Source organism: Schistocerca piceifrons, chromosome 3 (genome assembly GCF_021461385.2).
Source record: "Schistocerca piceifrons isolate TAMUIC-IGC-003096 chromosome 3, iqSchPice1.1, whole genome shotgun sequence".
In the NCBI taxonomy this organism is placed as follows: domain Eukaryota; kingdom Metazoa; phylum Arthropoda; class Insecta; order Orthoptera; family Acrididae; genus Schistocerca; species Schistocerca piceifrons.
The window spans coordinates 85,000,482-85,010,319 of record NC_060140.1 but is presented as its reverse complement, the minus strand read 5'-3'; positions in this window follow the sequence as shown (position 1 = coordinate 85,010,319).

Genomic DNA, 9,838 nt, shown 5'->3' with positions numbered 1-9,838 from the left:
CTTTAAACTGTTGACAGTAAAGTCAATGAAGTCCCATGAATCCCCAAATTATGTACTGTCTTTGCTATGATCTGCAACTTAATCTTCAATTTCTAGCCGCACTTATACTAACTCAAAAACAACTTGAATCTCCATCAGTTTACATAATTTTGCTTCCAGCATTTCAATACTGACTACCTGCAGCTGCCATCCACCATGCTGCAGTAAGACAAAAGCTTCGAAGGTGTGTAGATGGTTAAGGATTATTTACCAATTTCAGATTATAAATCTTATGTCAAGGACCACAACATTAACTAAAATAGAGAACTGCATGAGGGGCAGTCAAATAAAAACGAGATACATGGGCTAAAATAAGTAAACTGTTTATTTTTTCAAAAGTAATCGCTATAACTAATAGTTCATTTATCTCTCTGTGATCCAAGACGGTCAATCCCCTTATGGAAAAATGTTTTTTGTTGTCTACAGAGCCATGATGGTGCAGGCACACACCTCTTTGTCCGAAGCAAATCTATAGCCACAAATGTTTTTCTTGACGGCAAAAAAAAAATGGAAATTACATGGTCATATATCAGGATTGTATGCGTGATGCATTTCAGCAAAACTCTGCTGAATAGCTGAAGCAACAGGTGTGATAGCTCCGGGAAAGCCATGATGACCTTTATCTTTGACTACAGGGACCCACTGCACATCGGCTCTCTGAAGCACAGCACCACAGTGGTACGTGGACACTTTGCAAAAACAGAAGCGCGCCATGGAACACAAACGTCCAGGAATGTTGATGGACGTCATCACTCTGTTCCAGGATAATGCCCTCTCAGATGTTGCAATGGTGGTTTCAACTTCACTGCAGAAGTTTCACTCTTACACATCATCCACACAGTCTCGAATCTTCCCCATACAGTTATCATATTTTTGAAGCCCTGAAGACAGATATTTGTGGTCGTCGATTTGCTTCAGACAAAGAGGTGCACGCCTGGGTATAATCATGTTTCTGCAAGCGACCACTAACATTCTTCTATGAAGACAATGATCATCTTGTCTTATAGTGGGATAAATGGATTAACAGTTATGGCGATTACTTCTGAAATAATAAACAGTTAGTTTACTTACATTTTTCCCATCTGTCTCGTTTTCATTTGACTGCCCCTTATAGATCAGCAGGATATCGCAGTAGAGGCCACACAGAATACTGTGGTCGGTAGACGCACAAACGGCAGGGAATTCATGGGTATCGCGGTAGTGGTGCGCTCTAGGGGAAGTGCCGTTCTAAACTGAAGCCTACGTTCAATGTTGTTTCCGTCCCCACACTTGCATGGTGACCATCCAAAAAGATCTATCACCTCTGATTTGGTTAGCATCTGAAAAGCATTCAGCCGAATATCCTGTGATTTATTTTCACCTGTATTGTTAACCATTTGTAACTTTCAGAGAAGCGTCACGAGTAGCGAATTTCGAGTAAAACTTACACATTTGTTCTGTTGTCATGTTAAAACTTGCTGCTTTTGGCAAAACACAGCGGAGTTTACACAGTCTCACCTCACTAACATGTTGTGCAGACGCAGTTGCGAGAGAATTCTGAAACAGTAGTCTATTAAGTTTATTAAGTGAAGGACTCAGGAAAAGTGAGGTCAGTATCTCATGAAAACGTACATCTTTGGCTCAAAATAAATGTGTGATGTGTTCCAAAACCCATAGCATTTCTTGTTTCTCCAGCTATCGATGGCCCTTCAAAATTACATTCTTTTATCGAAAAAGTCTCTAGTTAGTGGAATAACAAGGCAGGTAATGTAGTTTTGCATAATAACCACACTTCAAAATAATCTCCTATTTGCGTGCTATCATTTGCCAAAATCTCGTTTCGGTATGTAAAGTAGTTTATGAAATACGAAGAAAGTTGTGGGATATTTCATTTTGGCTTTAGCGCTGGCGTGGTGCGATCGCAAATAAGTGTGCTACGTCAGATCAGTTTTCTCGAGACTGGTGACAGATACAGACCTCCATCCAAGTCTAAAGAAAATTTCAATATGTTAGCTAAATTTGTTATGCAGCTATACAGTATATTACGTAATATGTACCAAATGCAATATCATAGCGACCCCTATTTTTCACTGAAGACTTTTTCGTATTTCGTGCGGTGTCTTACTTCCACGTAAATATCACAGTAATTAAGAGCATCAATCAAATGATGGGCACATCGTCATGAACCTGACATGTAAAGCTACAAATAAAGCAAAAACGAATAATTTGAGAAAGATTGTAGGGTGTGTGCCTTAATCCCATCATCACCGACCAGCCAAAAGGTGGAAAATACTGTGGGCCTCCCCTTCCAGATCAATGAATGAACTTGTCAACCGCTTTGGACGAATATTGGTCACTGCGCGTTGGGCACATTATCATGCATGGACTGTGCTTCGTTAGAAGAGGCATATATAACCAAAATAATTGCTTCCTTCACATACAGGGTGTCCGAAAAGACTTTCCCTGATTACATAAATCGATAACTCAGGCTAGAAGTAAGATACAAATATGAAACTTGTGTCGAATTGTTTACAACTATCAAATTTTTTTCGCAGTACGTAAGTAGTGGACGAGGTGCATTGCCCAAGAAGCAATGTTAACCAATCAGGAGGAGGCACAGTGTGTCGTGTGGTACCATGAGACACAATCACCAACCACAGTGCACAGACACTTCCAGACAACATTTGGAAGGAATTCACCTGATGTCAAGAGCATTAAAGCCTGGTATGAGAAGTTCAAGAACACAGGATTGGTTGCTGACCTTCCGAGGTCTGGTAGACCAAGAACCTCAGCAGACAGGGTGGAAGCTGTAAGGCAGTCTTTTCTGTGAAGTCCGAAGAAATCGGTGCGCAGGGCTTTACGTGAATTACAGGTGCCAAAAAGCTCTCTCCCTGACATTTTACACAAACGTTTATTGTTTTATGCATACAAAGTGCAAATCGTTCAGGCCTTTTTGTCCAATTACAGTACATGTCGATATGACTTTGTGGTCGAAATGCTATCACGTATTGAGGACGATGATGGTTATCTCAGAAGTATTGCCTTTTCCGACCAAGCGACCTTTTTTTGTCAGTGGAGTAGTGAATCGCCATAAAGTGCGCATTTGGGGTTCACAACCCCCTAGCGAGGTCATGGAGTGCACCAGAGGCAGTCCAAAGGTAAATGTTTGGTGTGCGCTATTGCACGATCGAATTATAGGGGCCATTCTTCTTCACTGAGGCTATCATCACATCTGCAGTGTATCTGGACATGTTGCAACTGTATGCTGTTCCTCAGCTGCTTCAGTATCACCCCGATGTCTTGTTTCAGCAAGACGGTGCACCGCCTCATGGGGGTTTGGACGTCCATGCCTATCTCGATATGACATTTCCTCGGTGATGGATTGGTCGTGATTGTCCAAAGGTTTGGCCTCCAAGCTCTCCTGACATAACCCCATTAGACTTCTTTTAATGGGGTTATGTCAATGACGAGGTCTACCGAACACATGTATCAGATATTGAAACCCAGGGGCAACGGATAACCACAGTCGTTGAATCGATCCCTCCAGTGATGCTCGCTAATGTGTGGAAGGAAATTGAATATCGCCTACATGTGTTACGTGCTACAAAGGGTGCTCATGTGGAAGTTTACTGATGTGCCAAAAACTTTCATAGTTTGTAAACAATTAGACACCAGTTACATATTTGTATCTTACTTCTAGCCTGAATTATCAATTTATGTAATCAGGGAAAGACTTTTCGAACACCCTGTACATTACAAATTTTACAATTTCTCTTGTGGTTTTGTTTCTACAAATCGTAACAAAAAATTTTGTAATCCAGAAACATTTCTTGTACTTTCTATCACTAATGCATGTATCCTGCAGGAAACTGACAAGCATTCGCAACACGATACCCTAAATCTGTCTCCTTATCTGTGGTGCCAAAACAGACCCTTGTAACACCTATAGGCACAGATAGTTTTCTGGAAAACTCGTTATTTAAGCCCTGTTGAAAGAAATATACTGTCCCATTTGCAGTATGTCTCCATGAAACTGATTGGCAACATAAACGCTAGTAGTCAATGCAACAGTTTGGATACCAAGTATGTAACAATTTATTTTGTTGTAGATTGTGATGTCCCCACCCCCCCCATGAACCATGGGCCTTGCCATTTGTGGGGAGGCTTGCGTGCTTCAACGATACAGATAGCAGTACCGTAGGTGCAACCACAATGGAGGGGTATCAGCTGAGAGGCCAGACAAATGTGTGGTTACTGAAGAGGGGCAGCAGCCTTTTCAGTAGTTGCAGGGGCAACAGTCTGGATGATTGACTGATCTGGCCGTGTAACGCTAACCAAAATGGCCCTGCTGTTGTTGTACTGCGAATGGCTGAAAGCAAGGGGAAATTACAGCCGTAATTTTTCCCGAGGGCATGCAGCTTTACCGTATGATTAAATGATGATGGCATCCTCTTGGGTAAAATATTCCAGAGGTAAAACAGTCCCCCATTTGGATCTCCGGGCGGGGACTACTCAAGAGGATGTCGTTATCAGGAGAAAGAAAACTGGCGTTCTACGGATCGGAGCATGGAATGTCAGATCCCTTAATCGGGCAGGTACGTTAGAAAATTTAAAAAGGGAAATGGATAGGTTAAAGTTAGATATAGTGGGAATTAGTGAAGTTCGGTGGCAGGAGGAACAAGATTTTTGGCCAGGTGATTACAGGGTTATAAATACAAAATCAAATAGGGGTAATGCAGGAATAGGTTTAATAATGAATAAAAAAATAGGAGTGCGGGTAAGCTACTACAAACAGCATAGTGAACACATTGTTGTGGCCAAGATAGACACAAAGCCCATGCCCATTACAGTAGTACAAGTTTATATGCGAACTAGCTCTGCAGATGATGAAGAAATTGATGAAATGTATGATGAGATCAAAGAAATTATTCAGGTAGTGAAGGGAGACGAAAATTTAATAGTCATGGGTGCCTGGAATTCGACAGTAGGAAAAGGAAGAGAAGGAAAGGTAGTAGGTGAATATGGATTAGGGCTAGGAAATGAAAGAGGAAGCCGCCTGGTAGAATTTTGCACAGTGCATAACTTAATCACAGCTAACACTTGATTCAAGAATCATGAAACAAGGTTGAAACTTCCTGGCAGATTAAAACTGTGTGCCCGACCGAGACTCGAACTCGGGACCTTTGCCTTTCGTGGGAAAGTGCTCTACCAACTGAGCTACCGAAGCACGACTCACGCCCGGTACTCACAGCTTTACTTCTGCCAGTACCTCGTCTCCTACCTTCCAAACTTTACAGAAGCTCTCCTGCGAAACAAGGTTGTATACATGGAAGAACCCTGGAGATACTAGAAGGTATCAGATAAATTATATAATGGTAAGACAGAGATTTAGGAACTGGGTTTTAAATTTTAAGACATTTGCAGGGGCAAATGTGTCTCTGACCACAATCTATTGGTTATGGACTGTAGATTAAAACATGAAGAAACTGTAAAAAGGTGGGAATTTAAGGAGATGGGACCTGGATGAACTGAAAGAACCAGAGGTTGTACAGGGTTTCAGGGAGGGCATAAGGGAACAATTAACAGAAATGGGGGAAAGAAATACAGTAGAAGAGGAATTGGTAGCTTTGAGGGATGAAATAGTGAAGGCAGCAGAGGATCAAGTAGGTAAAAGGTCGAGGGCTAGTAGAAATCCTTGGGTAACAGAAGAGATACTGAATTTAATTGATGAAAGGAGAAAATATAAAAATGCTATAAATGATGCAGGCAAAAAGGAATACAAACGTCTCAAAAATGAGGTCCACAGGAAGTGCAAAATGGCCGAGCAGGGATGGCTAGAGGACAAATGTAAGGGTGTAGAGACCTATCTCACGAGGGGTAGGATAGATACTGCCTACAGGAAAATTAAAGAGACCTTTGCAGAAAACAGAACCACTTGCATGAATATCAAGAGCTCAGATGGAAACCCAGTTCTAAGCAAAGAAGGGAAAGCGTGAAGAGTTTGACAGAGCACTGAAAGACCTAAGTCGAAACAAGGCCCCGGGAGTAGACAACATTCCATTAGAACTACTGACAGCCTTGGGAGAGCCAGTGCTGACAAAACTCTACCATCTAGTGAGCAAGATGTATGAGACAGGCGAAATTTCCTCAGACTTCAAGAAGAATATAATAATTCCAATCACAAAGAAAGCAGGTGTTGACAGATGTGAAAATTACCGAACTATCTGTTTAATAAGTCACAGCTGCAAAATACTAACGCGAATTCTTGACAGACGAATGGAAAAACTGGTAGAAGCCGACATCGGGGAAGATCAGTTTGGATTCCGTAGAAATGTTGGAACATGTGAGGCAATACTGACCCTACGACGTATCTTAGAAGAAAGATTAAGAAAAGGAAAACCTACGTTTCTAGCATTTGTAGACTTAGAGAAAGCTTATGACAATGCTGACTGGAATACTCTCTTTCAAATTTTGAAGGTGGCAGGGGTAAAATACAGGGAGCGAAAGGCTATTTACAATTTGTACAGAAACCAGATGGGAGTTATACGAGTCGAGGGACATGAAAGGGAAGCAGTGGCTGGGAAGGGAGTGAGACAGGGTTGTAGCCTCTCCCCGATGTTGTTCAATCTGTATATTGAGCAAGCAGTAAAGGAAACTGTGGTGTCACCGCCAGACACCACACTTGCTAGGTGGTAGTTTAAATCGGCCGCGGTCCATGTAGTACATGTCGGACCCGCGTGTCGCCACTGTGATCGCAGACCTAGCGCCACCACCTAGGCAGGTCTCGTGATACGAGAGTGGACTCGGCCCCAGTTGTACGAGAACCAAGCTACCGCCCAGTTGTACGCGAACCTAGCTATCGCCCAGTTGTACGAAGCCTTTCTCTCTCATTAGCCGAGAGACAGAATAGCCATCAGAAGTTAATGGCTACGAACTAACAAGGAGCCATTTGTATCAGTGCCTATAGCTTCGAGTATTCAAGAGAGATGTATTCCAAGGAATCAATAAAAGTTAAGTAAAAAGCATCTACATACTTTTCTTCTTATTCATTCATAAGTTCTCATGTTCCAGACTTCACGCCCGTCTGCTTATTGCCGTTCGTGCACTATCGGCCACAGCATTAGTCTAGCGTGCCTTTCTTTTGGCTACTACCGTGTGGCGTAACAGTCTTGTTACGTCACTACAGATTGGCGACGAGATAAAGAGTTTGTATTACTTCATTTGCACCATTGGCCGATTTCAAGTGTTCTGATTGCTTACATTTATTTGTGTCATGGCTTCGCCACATTCTCCAGATGTACTGTCCGAATTTTATCGCTTGCAGAATCAGCAGACGCAGGCGTTACTGGATGCCCTTGGACAGCTCGTCCAGGGTCAACGTGCGTTGCACACCGATGCGGCCGCAGCCGCTTCACCGCTACCGCAGCCACAACCTGCCGTTGCACCGCCTTTTAGGCACTACGACCCGAACCACGAGACCTGGCAAGAGTGGTCTCGTCAGTTCGCCTTCCACCTTGCGGCCTACAGAATTCAAGGTAATGAGCGGCAGCCGTTTTTGCTTTCTTGTGTCGGTGTGTCCACATACCGTGTGATAGTGAAATTGTTTCCCCGCCGCGACGTAGCAACTTTGTCATACGAGGAAATTTTGTCTGCATTAGATGCCTATTTCAAAGAAACAGTTAATGTGGTTGCAAAACGGTATACGTTCTTTCGTACAAAACGTATGGCCGGTCAAACTAATAGGGAGTGGGTAGCAACATTGCAAGGACTTACTAGGGACTGTGCCTTTGAATGTGACTGTGGTCTTTCTTATTCAGATACAATGGTGCGTGATGCAATTGCACAGAACGTTTCTGATGTTCGCATACGGGAGCAAATTTTGAAACTAGTTAATCCCTCCCTTCAACAAGTGATAGACATATTGGATAGACAGGACACACTTGACTGTGCTCAGGAATCTTTTGAAACTTCGCCAGCCGTGTGTAACATTAACCGGCCCGCTGGACGCGCTGCGCGACCCGATAACCGGGCCTCGCGCACGGGCGCACAGCGACCGCCGCGTGCTAAGCCACGTGTGCCGCGCCAGCCCACAAATGCAGTGAAATCATGCCCGCGGTGTGCTACTAGACATTCGCGTGAACATTGCCCGTCACGCCAAGCTATTTGCTTTTTCTGCAATAAGAAAGGACATGTTCAAAGTGTTTGCCAGAAAAAGCTCAGATCAGACAATCACAATCATTTCAGGCCCTTTGTTTCGCGCCGGAATCGAACCAAGGACACTCAGGCTCGTGGACCTTCGCCTATGGACATTCATGTCGTTAATTCCACTTCGTCCAGTGACACTTTCTCTAACTGTAACTGTGATCGTCCCACGAAAACTGTGCGTCGACGTCGCCGGAAATCACGTCAATTAGCAAGTGATTCTGTACCAGTGTTTATTCCAATTGCACAAAACAGTCGCTCTTGTCGTCAGCCGGACAATAAACTTTTTGTGGACTTAGACTTTGCAGGCAAGGTGATACCATTCCAGCTCGATACCGGAGCTGCAGTTTCATTGCTCAATCACGACACATACAAACAACTGGGCGCACCTCCGTTGCGTGCCGCAAATGTTAAGCTAACTACATATTCCGGACAGCAAATTCCTGTGTTAGGACAGTGCAGCCTTCTTGCAACATACAAGGGACAAACAAAACTTGTGTCATTTTACGTTCTTCGTTCTTCTTCTGCAGTGAACTTGTTTGGTCTAGATTTATTTCAGTTGTTTAACATGTCTATTGTAAATCAGGTGCTATCAGTGAATCAGACTGTGCCTACAGACAGTGTTTCTCGCTTATGTGACGAATTTGCAGACGTTTTTGCACCGGGCTTAGGTTGCGCTCAAAACTATGAAGCACATTTAGAACTGAAGGTAAACGCGCAACCGAAATTTTTCGGGGCGCGCAATGTTCCCCACGCATTGCGTCAGGAGGTCGCAAGAACATTGAACAATGTAGAATCACAAGGTGTGAGTGAATGTGCGCAATGCCTCTTTCATTTCAGCTCCGCTTCATCGCTTACGCCGTGCAGGTGTTCCGTTTCTCTCGACGACGGAATGTGAACGCGCCTTTCGCCAGTTGAAATCGGCGTTGCTTTCTAATACTTGCCTTACGGCATTCGATCCCCAGAAACCCCTTTTGTTGATGGTAGATGCATCGGATTTCGGGATCGGTGCTGTGCTTACGCACAAAGTTGGCTCCCATGATCGCCCTATTGCCTTTGCGTCCAAATTGCTCTCGTCTGCGCAAAGAAATTATTCACAGATAGAGAAAGAAGCTTTGGCTCTCGTGTTTGGTGTTACTAAGTTCCATGATTTCTTGTATGGTCGTCACTTTACCATCATCACAGACCACAAACCTTTGACATCGCTTTTTCATCCGACCAAGCCTGTACCTCCACGTACAGCGCAGAAATTCAGTCGCTGGTCTATTTTCCTCTCGCAGTACCGCTACGATATCTTGTATCGGTCCACTGCTAAGCACGGAAACGCCGATGCGTTGTCCCGTTTGCCTGTTGCTGAGGATAAAGCATTCGATTCTTCCGAACGTGCTTGCATGTTCATTGATTCGGAAACCGATGAAGTGGTCGAATCGTTTCCGATTGATTTTCGTCGTGTCGCTACAGCCACAGCTGCTGACCCTGTCCTTGCTACTGTTTTACGTTTTGTTGCTACGCAATGGCCTTTGTCAAAGTCTCGGATCGAGGATCCGTTGGTTCGCCGATTTTTTGCTCACAAGGAGAGACTTTTTGTTCGACGTGGTGTTTTGTTGTTGCGTTCTGA